This window comes from Rattus norvegicus, chromosome 16 (assembly GCF_021556685.1).
Source record: "Rattus norvegicus strain SHRSP/BbbUtx chromosome 16, alternate assembly SHRSP_T2T, whole genome shotgun sequence".
Lineage (NCBI taxonomy): Eukaryota > Metazoa > Chordata > Mammalia > Rodentia > Muridae > Rattus > Rattus norvegicus.
This window is the reverse complement of record NC_141549.1, coordinates 22,487,107-22,506,314: the sequence shown is the minus strand read 5'-3', so window position 1 is coordinate 22,506,314 and position 19,208 is coordinate 22,487,107. Positions and strand designations below refer to the sequence as shown.

Genomic DNA, 19,208 nt, shown 5'->3' with positions numbered 1-19,208 from the left:
TCTTGAGGGAGCAGGATAAAAGTTTTACAAAGGAAAGAAAGAAAGAAAGAAAGAAAGAAAGAAAGAAAGAAAGAAAGAAAGAAAGAAAGATAGAAAGGGAGAGAGAGGGAGAGAGAGAGAGAGAGAGAGAGAGAGAGAGAGAGAGAGAGAGAGAGAGAGAGGAAGAAAGTTAGGTTTCAACTGTCTTTTCTCTTTGGCAACTAATAACACATGACTTGGTAATATGAGTAGTTTTTCAGAGTAGGGTTAAAGAGAGATTGTAGGCCGCCCTCCTGTGGTGAACAACGGTACTGCGCATGCGCAGGTTTTGCACCTGGAGTCAGTTGGCCGGGACGGTACCATGCTAGTGAGGTGATTCATTCTCCGCCAATCCCTGAAGGACAATTAGCCACAGCCTGTTGTGTATATAAGGCGAGTGCTTTGCCGCTCGAGGTCCCTGTATCAGCAAAGAGGTGGTCCTGCAATAAAGGTTGTTGAGAAGAATCCGACCGTGTTGCGTCTTCCTTGCTGGCCGAGGCAGGCAAGACAATTGGTGGCCTGTGCGGTGACCCGAGGACAATCTCGTGGATTCAGAACTCTTCAAGTTCAGGACGGTGACGTCAGTAAATTCCCGGATAAGGGACCATAAGGTTCTCTGGAGGTAAGCAGAGAAGATGGAAGCCTTGCTATAGAAACCGAAAGGTTTGTAAACTATGGCAATGTTGTTTCCAATGGAGATGTTTTGATAAGTCTAGACATGAGACTGACTAATGCTTACTCCCTGCAAGTTAAGGATATAATGGCGAAAATGGGCTACATGCCTAGAAAAGGTCTGGGAAAAAATTACAAGGACGAGTTGACCCAGTACTGTCAAAACAAAAACAAAACAGGACGGGTCTGGGTTTTTCCTAGGGGCCATTGAGGGAGGAATACCCATTACTTGGAAAACAGAGGAGCCTGTATGTGTTCCTCAATGGCCTCTATCCTCTGAAAAATTAATTGCTGCTGCCGAATTAGTATTTGAACAATTGCAATTAGGACATATTAAACCATCCAGATCACCTTGGAATACACCCATATTTGTTATTAAGAAAAAGTCAGGAAAATGGCGATTATTGCAGGATTTAAGAGCTATCAATTCTCAGATGCAAACAATGGGTCCCATACAGAGAGGTTTGCCATTACTCTCCAGCATCCCTGCCGATTGGCCTATTATTATTATTGATATTAAAGATTGTTTTTTTCTATCCCTCTTGCTCCACAAGATAGCCTGCTATTTGCCTACTGAGTCTAGAAAAGGGCTGCTGATTCCACAGATAGGCAACAGCTTTAAAAACAGCTCCCACTCCATGTTTGGGGCCCATATTGAAGACTGAGCTACATATCTGCAGCATATGTGTGGGGGCCTAGGACTACTTCATGTATGATCTTAGGTAGGTAGTTCAGTCTCTGAGAGGTTCAGTTTACTTGATTCCTGGTATTCCTGTGTAGTTGCTATCCTCTTCTGGCCCTCAGTCATTCTGCCAAGTGTCCCATAAGAGCCTCTGAACACAATATTTGGCTGTAGGTTTCTAAATCTGCTTCAGTCAGTGCTTGGTGGAACCTATCAGAGGAAAGTTAAGCTATTCTCCTGTCTCCAAGCATAACAAATTATCGTTAATGGTGTCAGAGACTTGTACTTGCCTGTGAGATGGGTCTAAAGTTGGGCCTCTTGTTGGATGCCCATTCTCTCAGTCTCTGTTCCATCTTGTCCCTGCCTTTCTTGCAGGAAGGATAAATTTGGGGTCACAAATTTGTGTCCTCTTGTGTGTTGGTGTCCTTATTCTTCTACTGGAGTTTCTACCTGACTATAGAAGGCAGCTTCTTCATCTTCCATATCCCCACTGCTATGAGTATCAGGTAATGTCACCACTGTTTGTCCTGAGAACTTTTCCACCCCAGGTGTCTGATACATCCTCAGGAGGACCTCATTCAGCAAACACACACATACACAGAGACACACACACACACAGGCACACACACACACGCACACACACAGGCGCACACACAGAGACATACAAACAGATACACACAAGCATACACACAGAGACATATAAACAGATACACACACAAACACACCATGTCTGCTGTAGATTTCCATTTATTCTCTGGGCTCTGTGACCCTGTTTTATGTTTCACCTCATATGTGATACTGAATCCCTTCCCCATTCCTTTTTCTATACTTCTCTTACACAGTGCCCTCCCTCCATCTTTCTCCTATTACTCTTTTACTCCCCCTCCTTGTGAAAAGCATGCATTCTCTCTTGAGCCTTCCTTGTTGTGTAGCATCTCTGGGTCTATAGAATGCACTGAGAGTGTTTTGTATTTTATTGCTAATATCCACTTATAAATAAGTACATACACTGCATGTCTTTTTAGGTGTGGTTACCTAATTGAGGATGACATCAATTTCCATCCATTAGTTTTTCATACCTGAATAGTATTCTACTGTGTAGATATAACGCATTTTCTTTATCTATTGTTTGTTTGAGGAGCATCTGGGTTATCTCCAGTATCTGGCTATTATGAAGAAAGCTGCTATGAACATAGTTGAGCAAGTGTCTCTGTTGTGTACTAGGTTATCTTTTGGGAATGTACCCTAGGTATTTTTTTTTACTAATTATTTATTTATTTTTTTTGGTTCTTTTTTTCGGAGCTGGGGACCGAACCCAGGGCCTTGCGCTTCCTAGGCAAGCGCTCTACCACTGAGCTAAATCCCCAGCCCCACTAATTATTTATTTTTTATCATTCCATATTTATTCACCTCTTGGTCCTCAACCTCCCAGTGTTCCATATTGCATACCTCCCTCCCCTTGCAATCACCCTCCCTTATCTTCTCTACAAGAACATTCCCATTCCATGCACTCCACCCAACCCATAAAGTTCCTGGGAATTCTAGTCTTTGAGGATTAGGTGCATCCTCTCTGACTGAACACAGACCTGGGAGTCCTCTGCTGTATGTGTGTTGGAGGCCTCATCTCAGCTGCTGTATACTACCTGGTTGGTGATCCAGTGTCTAAGCAATCTCAGGGGGGCTAGGTAATTGAGACTGCTGGTCCTCCTCCAGGGTTACCCACCTCCTTCGCTTCCTCCAGCTTTTCTCCAATTCAACCAGAGGAGTCAGCAGCTTCTGTTCACTGGTTGGGTGCACATAACTGCATCTGACTCTTTCAGCTGCTTGTTGGGTCTTTTGAGGAGCAACCATGATACATCCCTTTTTGTGAAAGCTCCATAGCTTCAGTAATGGTTTCAGGTCTTGGCGCCTCCCCTTGAGCTGGATCTCACTTTGGGCCTTTTGCTTGAACTCCTTTTCCTCAGCTCCTCTCCATTTCCATTCCTGCATTTCCTTCAGACAGGAAGAAATATGGGTCAGAGCTTTGGCTGTGGGATAGCTACTCCATCCCTCACTTGATTCCCTGTCTTCCTGGGGAAAAGACAGGTGGACTCAAAAAGTTCAGTCTTTTCACAGTAGGGCCTTTCATCTAGGGTATCCCATTTGAGACCAGAGAGTCGTTCACTTCCCAGGTCTCTGGTACATTCTAGAGGGTCTTCTCAACCTCTGTCCTCCCAAGTTCATCTGTTTCAATGTTTTCTGCTGTACCTCAGGGCTTCAGATCATGATACCAGATCATGACCCTCCCAAACTCATTCCCTCCCAGTACCTCCCTCCCTCCCCCTTGTGATTGCTTTCTGTTCCCTCCCAAGTGGAACTGAGGCTTCCTCACTTGAGCCCTTAGTTTGTTGACCTTTTTGAGTCCTGTGGACTCTATGGGTATTCTGTACTTTTTTATTTTGGCTAATATCCACTTATTAGTGAGGACATATTGTGCATGTCCTTTTGGGTATGAGTTACTTCACTCAGGATGACATTTTCTAGTTCCATCCACGTGCCCGAAAAATGCAGAATGTCCTCATTTTTAATAGCTGGTTAGTATACCATTGTGTAAATGAACCACATTTTCTTTATCTATTCTTCTGTCTTGGAACATCTGCGTTGTTTCCAGGTTTCAGCCATCACAAGTGAAGCAATTATGCACATAGTGGAATATGTGTCCGTGTGGCAGGCTGGAGAATCTTGGGTATATTCCCAAGAGTAGTATTTCTGCATCTTTTGGTATGTCTATTTCCAATTTACTGAGCAACCTCCAAATTGATTTGCAGAGTGGTTGTACCAGTGTGCAATCCCACCAGGAATGGAGGAGAGTTCCTCTTTCACCACATCCTCACAAACATCTGTTGTTAATTGAGGTTTAGATCTTAGATATGCTGAGTGGTGTAAGGTGGAATCTCAGGGTCACTTTGATTTGCATTTCTCTGATCAATAATGAATTTGAACATTATTTAGGTGTTTCTCAGCCATTCGAGGTGGTACAAATTTTCCTTTTAGCACTGCTTTCATTGTGTGCCATAGGTTTGGGTATGATGTGTTCATATTTTCATTAAATTCCAGAAAGTGGTGGTTTTTTCATCCCAGACCAAATGATCATTAAGTAGAGAGTTGTTCAGTTTCCACATGTATGTGGGTTTTCTCTTGCCTTTGCTCTTATTAAAGACCAGCCTCAGGCTATTGTGGCCTGAAAGGGTGCATGGGATTATTTCAATCTTCTTGTATTGGTTAAGAACGGTTTTGTATCCAATTATATGTTCCATTTTGGAGAAGATACCATGAGGTACTGAAAAGAAGGTGTATTCTTTCTTTAGGGTGAAATGTTCTGGATATATCTTTTAAATACTTTTGGTTCATAACCTCTATTAGTTTCACTGTGTCTCTGCTTAGTTTCTCTACCAAAGACCTCTCCATTGATGAGACAGGGGTGTTGAAGTCTACCACGATTATTGTGTGGGTTTCAATGTGTCTTTTGAGCTTTACTAAAGGTTTGTTTTTTGTTTTGTTTTGTTTTGTTTTGTTTTTGTAAACCCAGCAGGTTAACATTTATTTGAAACTGCTATGAGTGTTTTACATTTTCTTAGTAGTTCAACATAGTAAAGACAATGTGGAAAACAGAATACATGGTTTTGTTTGTTTGTTTGTTTGTTTGTTTTCATCTTTATTAAAATGGGCATTTTTTATTTATATTTGGAATGTTATTCCCTTTCCCGGTTTCCATGCCAACATCACCATAACCCCTCCCCTTCCCATTCTATATGGATGTTCCCCTCCCAACCCTCCCCAAACTATACCCTTCTTAGGCATATACCCAAAAGATGCTCCCACATATAACAATGACACATGCTGCACTATGTTCATAGCAGCCTTATATATAATAGCCAGAAACTGGAAAGAACCCAGATGCCCTTCAACAGAGGAATGGATACAGAAAATGTGGTACATCTACACAATGGAATATTACTCAGCTATCAAAAACAATGACTTTATGAAATTCGTAGGCAAATGGATGGAATTGGAAAATATCATCCTGAGTGAGGTAACCCAATCACAGAAAAACACACATGGTATGCACTCATTGAAAATTGGCTATTAGCCCTAATGTTTGAATTGCCCTAGATGCACAGAACACATGAAACTCAAGAGGGGTGACCAAAATGCGAATGCTTCACTCCTTCTTTAAAAGGGGAACAAGAATACCCTTGGCAGGGAATAGGGAGGCAAAGTTTAAAACAGAGGCAGAAGGAACACCCATTCAGAGCCTGCCCCACATGTGGCCCATACACATACAGCCAACCATTTAGATAAGATGGATGAAGGAAAGAAGTGCAGGCCGACAGGAACAGGATGTAGATCTTTCCTGAGAGACACAGCCAGAATACAGCAAATACATAGGCGAATGCCAGCAGCAAACCACTGAACTGAGAACAGGACCTCCATTGAAGGAATCAGAGAAAGGACTGGAAGAGCTTGAAGGGGCTCGAGACCCCATATGAGCAATAATGCCAACCAATCAGAGCTTCCAGGGAGTAAGCCACTACCCAAAGACTATACATTGACTGACCCTGGGCTCCAACCTCATAGGTAGCAATGAATATCCTAGTTAGATCACCAGTGGAAGGGGACTCCCTTGGTCCTGTCAAGACTGAACCCCCAGTGAACGTGATTCTTGGGGGGAGGGTAGTAAAGGGGGGAGGATGGGGAGGGGAACTCCCATATAGAAGAGGAGGGGGGACAGGTTATGGGTCCAGAAACCGGAAAGGGAATAACAATCAAAATGTAAATAAGAAATACTCAAGTTAGTAAAGATAAAAAGTAAAAATCAAAATTGAACAGTGGGAAAAAAACAATAAATTTATGAAAATCATAGGCAAATGGATGGAACTGGAAAATATCATCCTGAGTAAGGTTTTTATTTTTAATGGGAATGCCCTTGCATTCAGGTCATAGATATTCAGAATTCTTAATTTTCTCTTGGGGGATTTTCCCTTTAATGAAATATGAGTGTCTTTGTTCATCATACTTATAACTTTCAGTTGAAAGTCTATTTTATTGTATTTTAGGATGGCAACTCCAGGTTGTTTTTTGAGCCCATTCCCTCGGTAGAACTGTTGCCATCCTTTTATTCTGAAATAGTGTCTGTCTACGTTAATGAGGTGTGCTTCTTATATGCAGCAAAATGCTTGATATTGTTTGTGTAGCCCATCACACAGCTTATGTCGTTTTATAGGTGAGTTGAGTTCATTAATATTGAGAGACATTAAAACCAGATGACTGTTGGTTCCTGTTATATTTGCTATTGTAAGTATTTTTTATGTGTTTGGGGTTTTCTCCTTTAGGCTTTGCTGTGAGATGTTTAATATGTTGTCTTTTCTTTGTTATAGGTATCTTCCTTATATTAAACTTTTCCTTACAGGATTCTCTGTTGTCCTGGATTAGTAGATAGATACTGTTTGAATTTAGTTTTCTCCTGGAATATTCTAGTTTCTCCACCTATATTGATTAAGAGTTTTGCTGGGTACAGTAGCCTGGGCTGGCATTTGTGTTCTCTTAGAGTCTGCATGACCTCTGACCAGGCTCTTCAGGCTTTCATAGTCTCTGTTGAGAAGTCTGGTGTAATTCTGACAGGTCTGCCTTTTTATGTTATGTGGCCCTTTTCCCTTGCAGCTTTTAATATTCTTTCTCTGTTCTTTGCATTTAGTGTGTTGAGGATTATGTGACAAGAAGAATTTATGTGAAGAGAGGGAGGTAAGACCGGTCGTATAAGTGTCGTCCCATCGCCGTGGGGAAGGTACTGTCTAAGGAGGCTTGTTTCATAGGAGAGATCAAGCACTCACTCAGGGAGAGAGGATTAAGAGTGAAGAAAAAGGATTTAATCAAGTTCTTTTTTTTTTAATTAACTTGAGTATTTCTTGTATACATTTCCAGTGTTATTCCCTTTCCCGGTTTCCGGGCAAACATCCCCCTCCCACTCCCCTTCTTTATGGGCAATCCCCTCCCCATCCTCCTCCCCTTGTCGCCCTCCCCCCAACAATATAGTTCACTGGGGGTTCAGTCTTAGCAGGACCTAAGGCTTCCCCTTCCACTGGTGCTCTTACTAGGATATTTATTGCTACCTATGAGGTCAGAGTCCAGGGTCAGTCCATGTATAGTCTTTAGGTAGTGGCTTAGTCCCTGGAAGCTCTGGTTGCTTGGCATTGTTGTACATATGGGGTCTCGAGCCCCTTCAAGCTCTTCCAGTTCTTTCTCTGATTCCTTCAACGGGGGTCCTATTCTCAATTCAGTGGTTTGCTGCTGGCATGCGCCTCTGTGTTTGCTGTATTCTGGCTGTGTCTCTCACGAGAGATCTACATCTGACTCCTGTCGGCCTGCACTTCTTTACTTCATCCATCTTGTCTAACTAGATGGCTGTATATGTGTGGGCCACATGTGGGGCTGGCTCTGAATGGGTGTTCCTTTTGCCTCTGTTTTAAACTTTGCCTCTCTATTCCCTGCCAAGGACATTCTTGTTCCCCTTTTAAAGAAGGAGTGAAGCATTCACATTTTGATCATCCGTCTTGAGTTTCACTTGTTCTAGGCATCTAGGGTAATTCAAGCATTTGGTCTAATAGCCACTTATCAATGAGTGCATGCCATGTGTGTTTTTCTGTGATTGTGTTACCTCACTCAGGATGATATTTTCCAATTCCATCCATTTGCCTACGAATTTCATAAAGTCATTGTTTTTGATAGGTGAGTAATATTCCATTGTGTAGATGTACCATATTTTCTGTATCCATTCCTCTGTTGAAGGGCATCTGGGTTCTTTCCAGCTTCTGGCTATTATACATAAGGCTACAATGAACATAGTGGAGCACATGTCTTTTTTATATGTTGGAGCATCTTGTGTGTATATGCCCAAGAGAGGTATAGCTGGATCCTCAGGCAGTTCAATGTCCAATTTTCTGAGGAACCTCCAAACTGATTTCCAGAATGGTTGTGCCAGTCTGCAATCCCACCAACAATGGAGGAATGTTCCCCCTCCACATCCTCGCCAGCATTTCCTGTCACCTGAGTTTTTGATATTAGCCATTCTGACTAGTGTGAGGTGAAATCTCAGGGTTGTTTTGATTTGCATTTCCCTTATGACTAAAGATGTTGAACATTTCTTTAGTTGTTTCTCAGCCATTCGGCATTCCTCAGCTGTGAATTCTTTGTTTAGCTCTGAACCCAATTTTTAATAGGGTTATTTGTCTCCCTGCGGTCTACCTTCTTGAGTTCTTTGTCTATTTTGGATATAAGGCCTCTATCTGTTTTAGGATTGGTAAAGATCTTTTCCCAATCTCTTGGTTGCCATTTTGCCCTAACCACAGTGTCCTTTGCCTTACAGAAGCTTTGCAGTTTTATGAGATCCCATTTGTCCATTCTTGATCTTAGAGCATAAGCCATTGGTGTTTTGTTCAGGAATTTTTTTCCAGTGCCCATGTGTTCCAGATGCTTCCCTAGTTTTTCTTCTATTAGTTTGAGTGTGTCTGGTTTGATGTGGAGGTCCTTGATCCACTTGGACTTAAACTTTGTACATGGTGATAAGCATGGATCGATCTGTATTCTCCTACATGTTGACCTCCAGTTGAACCACCACCATTTGCTTAAAATGCTATCTTTTTTCCATTGGATGGTTTTGGTTCCTTTGTCAAAAATCAAGTGCCCATAGGTGTGTGGGTTCATTTCTGGGTCTTCAATTCTGTTCCATTGGTCTATCTGTCTGTCTCTGTACCAATACCATGCAGTTTTTATCACTATTGCTCTGTAATACTGCTTGAGTTCAGGGATAGTGATTCCCCCTGAAGTCCTTTTATTGTTGAGGATACTTTTAGCTATCCTGGGTTTTTTGTTATTCCAGATGAATTTGCAAATTGTTCTGTCTAACTCTTTGAAGAATTGGATTGGTATTTTGATGGGGATTGCATTGAATCTGTAGACCGCTTTTGGTAAAATGGCCATTTTCACTATATTAATCCTGCCAATCCATGAGCATGGGAGATCTTTCCATCTTCTGAGGTCTTCTTCAATTTCTTTCTTCAGAGTCTTGAAGTTCTTATTGTACAAATCTTTTCCTTGCTTGGTTAAAGTCACACCGAGGTACTTTATATTATTTGGGTCTATTATGAAGGGTGTCATTTCCCTAATTTCTTTCTCGTCTTGTTTCTCTTTTGTGTAGAGGAAGGCTACTGATTTATTTGAGTTAATTTTATACCCAGCCACATTGCTGAAGTTGTTTATCAGCTTTAGTAGTTCTCTGGTGGAATTTTGGGATCACTTAAATATACTATCATATCATCTGCAAATAGTGATATTTTGACTTCTTCTTTTCCCATCTGTATCCACTTGACCTCCTTTTGTTGTCTGATTGCTCTGGCTAGAACTTCAAGAACTATATTGAATAAGTAGGGAGAGAGTGGCAGCCTTGTCTAGTCCCTGATTTTAGTGGGATTGCTTTAAATTTCTCTCCATTTAATTTAATGTTAACAACTGGTTTGCTGTATATGGCTTTTACTATTTTTAGGTATAGGCCTTGAATTCCTATTCTTTCCCAGACTTTTATCCTGAAGGGGTGTTGAATTTTGTCAAATGCTTTCTCAGCATCTAATGAAATGATCATGTTGTTTTGTTCTTTCAGTTTGTTTATATAATGGATCACATTGATGGTTTTCCGTATATTAAACCATCCCTGCATGCCTGGGATGAAGCCTACTTGATCATGGTGGATTATTGTTTTGATGTGCTCTTGGATTCCGTTTGCCAGAATTTTATTGAGTATTTTTGTGTCTATATTCATAAGGGAAATTGGTCTGAAGTTCTCTTTATTTGTTGGGTCTTTGTGTGGTTTAGGTGTAAGAGTAATTGTGGCTTCAAAGAAGGAATTTGGTAGTGCTCCATCTGTTTCAATTTTGTGGAATAGTTTGGAAAATATTGGTACGAGGTCTTCTATGAAGGTCTGATAGAATTCTGGACTAAACCCATCTGGACCTGGTCTCTTTTTCGTTGGGAGACCTTTAATGACTGCTTCTAGTTTCTTAGGAGTTATGGGGTTGTTTAACTGCTTTATCTGTTCCTGATTTAACTTTGGTACCTGGTATATGTCTAGGAAATTGTCCATTTCCTGCAGATTTTCAAGTTTTGTTGAACATAGGCTTTTTTAGTAAGATCTGATGATTTTTTGAATTTCCTCTGAATCTGTAGTTATGTCTCCCTTTTCATTTCTGATTTTGTTAATTTGGATACACTCTCTGTGTCCTCTCATTAGTCTGGCAGGGTTTATCTATCTTGTTGGTTTTCTGAAAGAACCAACTTCTGGTTCTGTTGATTCTTTCTATGGTCCTTTTTGTTTCTACCTGGTTGATTTCAGCTCTCAGTTTGATTATTTCCTGGCTTCTACTCCTCCTGGGTGTGTTTGCTTCTTTTTGTTCTAGAGCTTTTAGGTGTGCTGTCAAGCTGCTGACATATGCTCTTTCCTGTTTCTTTCTGCAGGCACTCAGCGTTATGAGTTTTCCTCTTAGCACAGCTTTCATTGTGTCCCATAAGTTTGGGTATGTTGTCTCTTCATTTTCAGTAAATTCTCAGAAGTCTTTAATTTCTTTCTTTATTTCTTCCTTTACCAGGTTATCATTGAGTAGAGCATTGTTCAATTTCCACGTATATGTGGGCATTCTTCCCTTATTGTTATTGAAGACCAGTTTTAGGCCATGGTGGTCCGATAGCACGCATGGGATTATTAATATCTTTCTGTACCTGTTGAGGCCCGTTTTTTGACCAATTGTATGGTCAATTTTGGAGAAAGTACCATGAGGAGCTGAGAAGAAGGTATATCCTTTTGCTTTAGGTTAGAATGTTCTATAAATATCTGTTAAGTCCATTTGGCTCATGACTTCTCTTAGTCTTTCTACGTTTCTGTTTAATTTCTGTTTCCATGATCTGTCCATTGATGACAGTGGGGTGTCCTACTATTATTGTGTGAGGTGCAATGTGTGTTTTGAGCTTTAGTAATGTTTCTTTTACGTATGTAGGTGCCCTGGTATTTGGGGCATAGATATTTAGGATTGAGAGTTCATCTTGGTGGATTTTTCCTTTGATGAATATGAAGTGTCCTTCCTTATCTTTTTTGATAAATTTTAGTTGAAAATTGATTTTATTTGATATTAGAATGGCTACTCCAGCTTGCTTCTTCTGACTATTTGCTTAGAAATTTGTTTTCCAGCCTTTCACTCTGAGGTAGTGTCTGTCTTTGTCTCTGAGGTGTGTTTCCTGTAGGCAGCACAATGCAGGGTCCTCATTGCATATCCAGTTTATTAATCTATGTCTTTTTATTGGGGAGTTGAGGCCATTGATGTTGAGAGATATTAAGGAATAGTGATTATTGCTTCCTGTTATATTCATATTTGGATGTGAGGTTATGTTTGTGTGCTTTTCTTCTCTTTGTTTTGTTGCCAAGACAATTAGTTTCTTGCTTCTTCTAGGGTATAGCTTGACTCCTTATATTGGGCTTTACCATTTATTATCCTTTGTAGTGCTGGATTTGTAGAAAGATATTGTGTAAATTTGGTTTTGTCATGGATTATCTTGGTTTCTCCATCTATGTTAATTGAGAGTTTTGCAGGATACAGTAACCTGTGCTGGCATTTGTGTTCTCTTAGGGTCTGTATGACATCTGTCCAGGATCTTCTGGCTTTCATAGTTTCTGGCAGAAAGTCTGGTGTAATTCTGATAGGTCTGCCTTTATATGTTACTTGACCTTTTTCCCTTACTGCTTTTAATATACTTTCTTTATTTTGTGCATTTGGTGTTTTGACTATTATGTGACGGGAGGTGTTTCGTTTCTGGTCCAATCTATTTGGAGTTCTGTAGGCTTCTTGTGTGCCTATAGGTATTGCTTTCTTTAGGTTAGGGAAGTTTTTGTCTATGATTTTGTTGAAGATATTTACTGGTCCTTTTAGCTGGCAGTCTTCACTCTCTGCTATACCTATTATCCTTAGGTGTGATCTTCTCATTGAGTCCTGGATTTCCTGTATGTTTTGTGACCAGTAGCTTTTTCCACTTTACATTATCTTTGACAGTTGAGTCAATGATTTCTATGGAATCATCTGCTCCTGAGATTCTCTCTTCCATCTCTTGTATTCTGTTGGTGAAGCTCGTATCTACAGCTCCTTGTCTCTTCTTTTGGTTTTCTATATCCAGGGTTGTTTCCATGTGTTCTTTCTTGATTGCTTCTATTTCCATTTTTAATTCCTTCAACTGTTTGTGTTTTCCTGGAATTCTTTCAGGGATTTTTGTGACTCCTCTCTATGGGCTTCTACTTGTTTATTTATGATTTCCTAGAATTCTTTCAGGGATTTTTGTGACTCCTCTCTATGGGCTTCTACTTGTTTATTTATGATTTCCTGGAATTCTTTCAGGGATTTTTGCGATTCCTGTCTGTAGGCTTCTACTTGTTCTCTAAGGGAGTTCTTCACGTCTTTCTTGAAGTCCTCCAGCATCCTGATCAAATATGATTTTGAAACTAGATCTGGCTTTTCTGGTGTGTTTGGATATTCCATGTTTATTTTGGTGGGAGAATTGGGCTCCGATGATGCCATGTAGTCTTGGTTTCTGTTGCTTGGGTTCCTGCGCTTGCCTCTCGCCATCAGATTATCTCTAGTGTTACTTTGTTCTGCTATTTCTGACAGTGGCTGGACTGTCCTATAAGCCTGTGTGTCAGGAGTGCTGTAGACCTGTTTTCCTGTTTTCTTTCAGCCAGTTATGGGGACAGAGTGTTCTGCTTTCAGGCGTGTAGTTTTTCCTATCTACAGGCCTTCAACTGTTCCTGTGGGCCTGTGTCTGGAGTTCACCAGGCAGGTCACTTGCAGCAGAAAAGTTGGTCTTACCTGTGGTCCCGAGGCTCAAGTTTGCTCGTGGGGTGCTGCCTACGAGCTCTCCGTGGTGGCAGCAACCAGGAAGATCTGCGCCGCCGTTTCCGGGAGCCTCAGTGCACCAGGGCTCCAGATGGCCTTTGGTGTTTTCCTCTGGCGTCAGAGATGTGTGCAGAGTGCAGTCTCTTCTGATTTCCCAGGCGTGTCTGCCTCTCTGAAGGTTTAGCTCTCCCTCCCACGGGATTTGGGTGCAGAGAACTGTTTATCCTGTCTGTCCTAAATTCTTTTGTTTTATTGATGAAAAATGTCCCTGGTTAATTTTAAACAGTGTGTGGCTGAGGGTGACAAGTGTGCAGGCCTGCTAACAAGCAAGCTGCAGGCTGTGCGTGGGCAACAGCACAGCTCAGGCCAAGTCAGCATAAGAAGAGTTTCAAGGTGAGGAAGCCAGCGCAGAAACAGGGATGTATTGGGGTAAGATGGGCTAGAAAAGGCCTCGATGATTTGGACTAGCTTGAGTAAAACTTGTAATAAAAAAGGGACAAGGTAATGGTAAATTGTTTTTATGTATGCGTTCTTTTAGAGTTATGTTTTAGTCTTTGGACCTGATTAGAGATAGTTTACACCCTAGACATGAGAGAGAATGGGTTTGGGAAAAAGAGTCCTCCCAGACTCTCCATGGATTCTTTGGAGAAAGAGAAAAACTTACAGAGCTCTCCTAGTAACAGAAGAAAGGCAGGAGATGTCCTGCCTCTCTGCTGGCTCCTATTGGAGAAATGCTTCTTTCTGGTTCTGGGTTCCATAGGTAGGATATCTGAGTCCCTTCGGTGGGACACCATCTAGTTTTTCCCCTCTATGTCTATTGTCTGGTGCACCAAGCTGTCCATGTCTGTCAGTTTATGTCTGTGGTTTTTGTTTCTTGTTGTTTAAATGTTTTATGTTTCATGTTCAAAAGAAAAAATGGTAAAAACTTTATCTGCCAGTCATTCACACCTTGATTTGGTTTTAACTCGTTTCAAAAAAAGGGAACAAATGAATAAAAAACAGTTTCAATGGGCCTTTGGAGCCCTGTACCTGTAGCTAGGAGCCTAGGTCAGCTGGAGAAGCTGCCTGGGGGCAGAGCGTCTACAGGAGCTGATCTTAAAGGCGCCAACAGCCCCTCAGCTTCTATGGTATGGGAGCTGATGGCTGTTTCTCTTAGAAAAATCCCTGACTTATTATTAGACTTAGCAGGTGACAAGGTGCTTCTCTTAAAATCACAGCTAGAAAAGTAAAAATGGTGCTTGGTCTAAATATTAAAGACATGTGTAGCCACTTCAATCTTGTTTCTGACTGGTTTTAAATGTATAAATATGCTCTACATGCCTTGGTCATAGATTATTGACTTTTAGGTTATTGGAGATGGTTATAAAATTATAACGTTGGTAACAGAAAGTTGACATAAAACTGGTAATTTGGATACAGTTATTCTAGACAACATGTGGCATGAGCCAACCTAGGGAAACAGGTCTAAATTGAGATAATATTTTTATGGAACTCTTATCCTAGAAACCAGGCTTCTAAAAGAATTTAGGGCAATGTCTCTTTGTTGAGGTATTGGAGACCACACCATCGTGCGTTCATATGTAGGAATTGGCAATCAAACTTTGTAGCATGAAGGATAGACTCTGTGTCTTGGAGACTAGATCGTTTGTTGGAGGTTGAGTTTTGCTTTCCAAAGTTGTGGTTTGCCCTGAAGTTACCTGTATTTTGATGCTAATTCTACTGCCCCAAGGGAAGCTTCCTAGTCTTACTCAGAACTTAGATGACTTCCAAAGTTGTGGTTGTGCTCTGGTGTTACAAGGAGAACTTAAGGATTGTGATTTAGGATTGCCAGTGTTACATTGACTAACTCAAACTTATTTATAATTTAAAAAAATGGCTAATACCCTTATTATGTAATTTCATCACTTCTTCAATGTAAGAAGTTAAAACTTTAAATCTTTCAGTGTATATGGAAATTTTTACTACAAACCTTTGCTCTCAAAATGAGCTTTAACATTTGGGGAATAGCTGATACACTACTCAAGAACATTTAAGAACTCAAACTGGATTGCCTAGACTCCTTAACAAGGGAGGACAATGATACCAGGCAGATTATAGGCCTTACATAGGAACAATTATTCAAAAAATATTATTCTTTATTATCCAAAACAATAATGCTAGAGACAGTAATTTGATATACAAGTCTATTTATAAATACAAGTGCTCAGTGTCCTCAATTTAATCCTAGAGGACTTGTCTTAATAAATAATATATTAACAATGTCTTAATAAATAAACAGGGGGAATTATATCCCTGTATGCTATGCAATTATTTAAAAATACACCTTTTATATTAATTATAAATTTGGATGCCAAGGAACACTCTGAGTTTATGGCACCCTACAACTAGGCATACTTCTGCCTAGGTGAAATAGAAAGATCCACATATTGGCATGAACATGTCCAGGTATTTTTATGTGGAAGAGGCAATCTTTGTGTTTTTTTCTACAGGATGCTACAGAAGTGTGCCAGCTGCCTGCGTGTCTGGTGAGACATGCTGATCCTGGGAGCATGAAGATTCAGCTCTCCTGGTTCGGGACCGTGGAGTCATTCCTGTGCCCTTGAAAGAAGATGGAGACTTTTTAGGATTTACCCTCACCGAGGTATCTGGGGTGGAAAGTTATATTTTGGGAGAACATATGCTCCATCCTCACCAGCTGTTAGAAATATACAACCATACCTTGGTTGTTAATAAACATCATGAGTACCTGCTCGCCCCAAACCATACTTCTCTGGCATGTTCATCAGGGCTGACTACCTATGTAATAATATCTGAGTTCCTGCAGCAGCACGATTATTGTGTATGAGTACAATTACTCCCCAGAATCAGCATACATGAGCCAGAGACTTTTCTTAAATCCTAGGAAAAGGGCTTTCCCCACAAAGTAAAAAGAGAACCAGTAACTGCCATCACTCTCGCGGTTCTCCTAGGACTAGGGGCTGCGGGTGCAGGCACTGGCATCACTTCCCTAGTTACCTCCCATCAATACTATAACCAGCTTAGTGAAGCCATAGATAAGGATATTGCTGAATTAAGAGATGGATTAGCTAACTTAAAAGATTCAGTTGCCTCGTTGTCTGAAGTAGTCTTACAAAATAGAAGAGGCCTAGACTTAATCTTCCTACAACAAGGAGGACTTTGTGCAGCCTTAAAATAGGAATGCTGTGCTTATGTAGATAAGACTGGACTTGTAGAAGACAGTCTAAAAAAGGTGAGAGTTAGCCTAGAAAAACGAAGGAGAGAGAGAGAGCAACAAGAGTCTTGCTACAAAAACTGGTTTTCTACATCCCCATGGCTCTCTACCCTGTTGCCCTCAATTTTGGGACCCCTTGTGGGCCTACTTTTGTAGATTTCCTTTGGTCCTTGGGCCTTTCAGCGACTTATATGCTTTATTAAATCACAAATAGATTCTGCTTTGCCTAGAAATTCTGATTCAGTACCTTATCATTGCTTGGAGACCAGAATAGCTGAGGAGAACCAGAGAGACAATGAACAAGATGAGGTGCCTACAACATATCAGGAGAGGCTCGATTTCCACAATCTCTTATATTATTGCCATCTGGCCCCTACTCTTTCGCCCCTGGGCTCAAATAAGAGGAATGAGTAGATGACCCAATGTAGCCATCATCAACGACGGGCAACTTCCTCTGACCCTTGACCAATCTAAGACATGGAGCCTTGAGGGCAACAAGGTGATCCTATGACAGATAAGGCTGGGGTTCGAGAGGTAGATCCTAAGACAGAGGTGGCTACACCCTGTTTAAACGTATGGGTTGGTCAAATGCTCCTCGGCCCAGTTTCTCCCCCAATAAACACACACGTATAGCCCAGTACGGTGTGTTACAGCATAAGTTCATTTCTAGCCATTGGGGTGCAGTCCTAACTGCAAGAGTGGCTCGCCATGGCCGAGCTGGGCACTCTGTGAGGCATGTCTAATCTCTCTTAGGCCACTACTTCCAGCTAATGGTCTTTCATAAAGAAAAATGGGGGAAATGTAGGGAGCCATATTGGATTTGAGCCTGGCCACTTTTTGACTCCATGGCGCAAAGTGGCTAGGTGACTCTGGGCTGTTTGGCCACAGATATTCACCCCTAAGATGACTGCCATGAAGTCTTGAGATTGTTGGACAAAAGCCTCTCCCATGAATTTACAGCACAGGAAGATAACATTCAAGGGATGCCTCAGCTTGAGCAGATACCAGTTATCTCCTGAGTCAACACCCGGTGTCTCCACCGCATGACCTCATCGTCTACCGCCTGACCTCTTTGCCTCCTGCTATCACTGACTATATCCTCATCCCTCCATCCTTTGTGTTTCACAAAGGACACTCCCCCTACCTGAAAGCCTTAAAAGCTGGAACGTTCACCCCAATAAATGAGACCTTGACAATAGAATCTTCCTTGGTCTCCTTCTCCTCTCGCCCCCCATAGGCCTATGAGTAAGCATACATATAAGACTACAACCAGCTGAGTCATTTGTTGATGTTGTTGCTGTTGTTATTGTTGTTATTGATTGTGTGTATATAATTTCAGGTGTGATCACAATGCATTAAATTGCCAATTAGGGGGTTTATTCTTCCAGTAGGCTGATTCTCTGACTTGCAAATGAATGAAAGGACAGTAGGGGAATAACCCTTCTAATGACCTAGCAGCTTTGGAGAGGAAATATATATATATAAAAAAAAAAAAAAAAAAAAAACCTTGGGATGGAAAACACATGAGCAGCTGAGAACACTGTAGATTTTTTGAGAGCATCCAGGTTTCCTTTCCAGCAACATAAGAGTAGCTCACATCTACCTCTAATTCCAGTTTTAGAGGTTCAGAGAAAAGCTGTTCACCTCCCTAGTCAGGCAAAAATTTACCAGGCAGGAATGGGGAAAAGTCACATAAACAGGAAAAAAAAAACCCATATACATGAAATACAAGTGAAATTCTATTTTGGTGCCCATAATCATTTTCAGTAACGAACATTGCCAAGAACAGTAGCACAAATTTTAATGCAAGCACTTGGAGGCTAAGACAGTCTGATTTCCATGAGTTACAGTGCATTTTAATCTACTTAGTCACTCACATTATCAGACTAACCTCACGAATACCCCCGATTTTTTTAAAGTAAATGTAATTTTCATTTGATTCATTGGTTGACAGTAGATGTCACAAGAACTTTGACTTTGATTTACTTCTTATACTATAATCATAATACATATTGAATCTTTAACAAATTCTCATATACATTTAATCTCAGTGCCTGTGAATTATCATTGCTAGCTTTCCAATCTTCTATAAAAGAGAGAGCTAATGAATAAATTAATATTGCTAACTCTGTTAAGGAGTAGATGAGAATGTTCCTTACGTGGTTGTTCATGGCAGTCTACACTCGTCATCTTCGGATCTCTTCTACCCTCAAGGTCATGGTATTCATGCTACCTGCTCTAGAGCTACAGTTAAAACACACCCCTTCCTGGTTTCCTGTACCTGGATGGAGAGACATCAGTATTCTGATCTTCCACAGAACACTTTCATACAGTTACCCTTCTACTGCTGTGATAAAACATAACATGGCCAAGGCAGGTTTTAAAAGAAAGCAGTAAATTGGGCTTACAAATCCACAGTTAGAGATGGTGCTGGCACAATAAACACAGGGCAGCAGGAAGCACTGAGAGCTTACATCTGGAACCTCAGGTTGAAAGTAGAAAATACACTGGGCATGGCTATAGGAATCCACATCCAAGACTATTAACATGATGCCCCTCCTTTAAAAGGCCACACCTCTCATCTCTCGCAAAGTGTTAAGGCAGCTGGTTAACAATTATTCAAACAGAAAAGAGTATGGGAGCC

General features: G+C 41.0%; 1 long non-coding RNA gene across 2 annotated transcripts in view; it reads left to right on the top strand.

Moving 5' to 3' along the window:
* The window catches only part of LOC148000461 (uncharacterized), a 98,715-nt gene extending 80,953 nt beyond the window's left edge, over nt 1-17,762 (top strand). For both annotated transcript variants that reach the window (XR_015639736.1, XR_015639735.1), the window contains 2 exons: nt 15,822-15,973; nt 17,525-17,762. This is a non-coding gene — a long non-coding RNA (uncharacterized LOC148000461). The remainder of the gene's footprint in view (nt 1-15,821; nt 15,974-17,524) is intronic.
* The last annotated feature ends 1,446 nt before the right edge of the window (nt 17,763-19,208 follow it).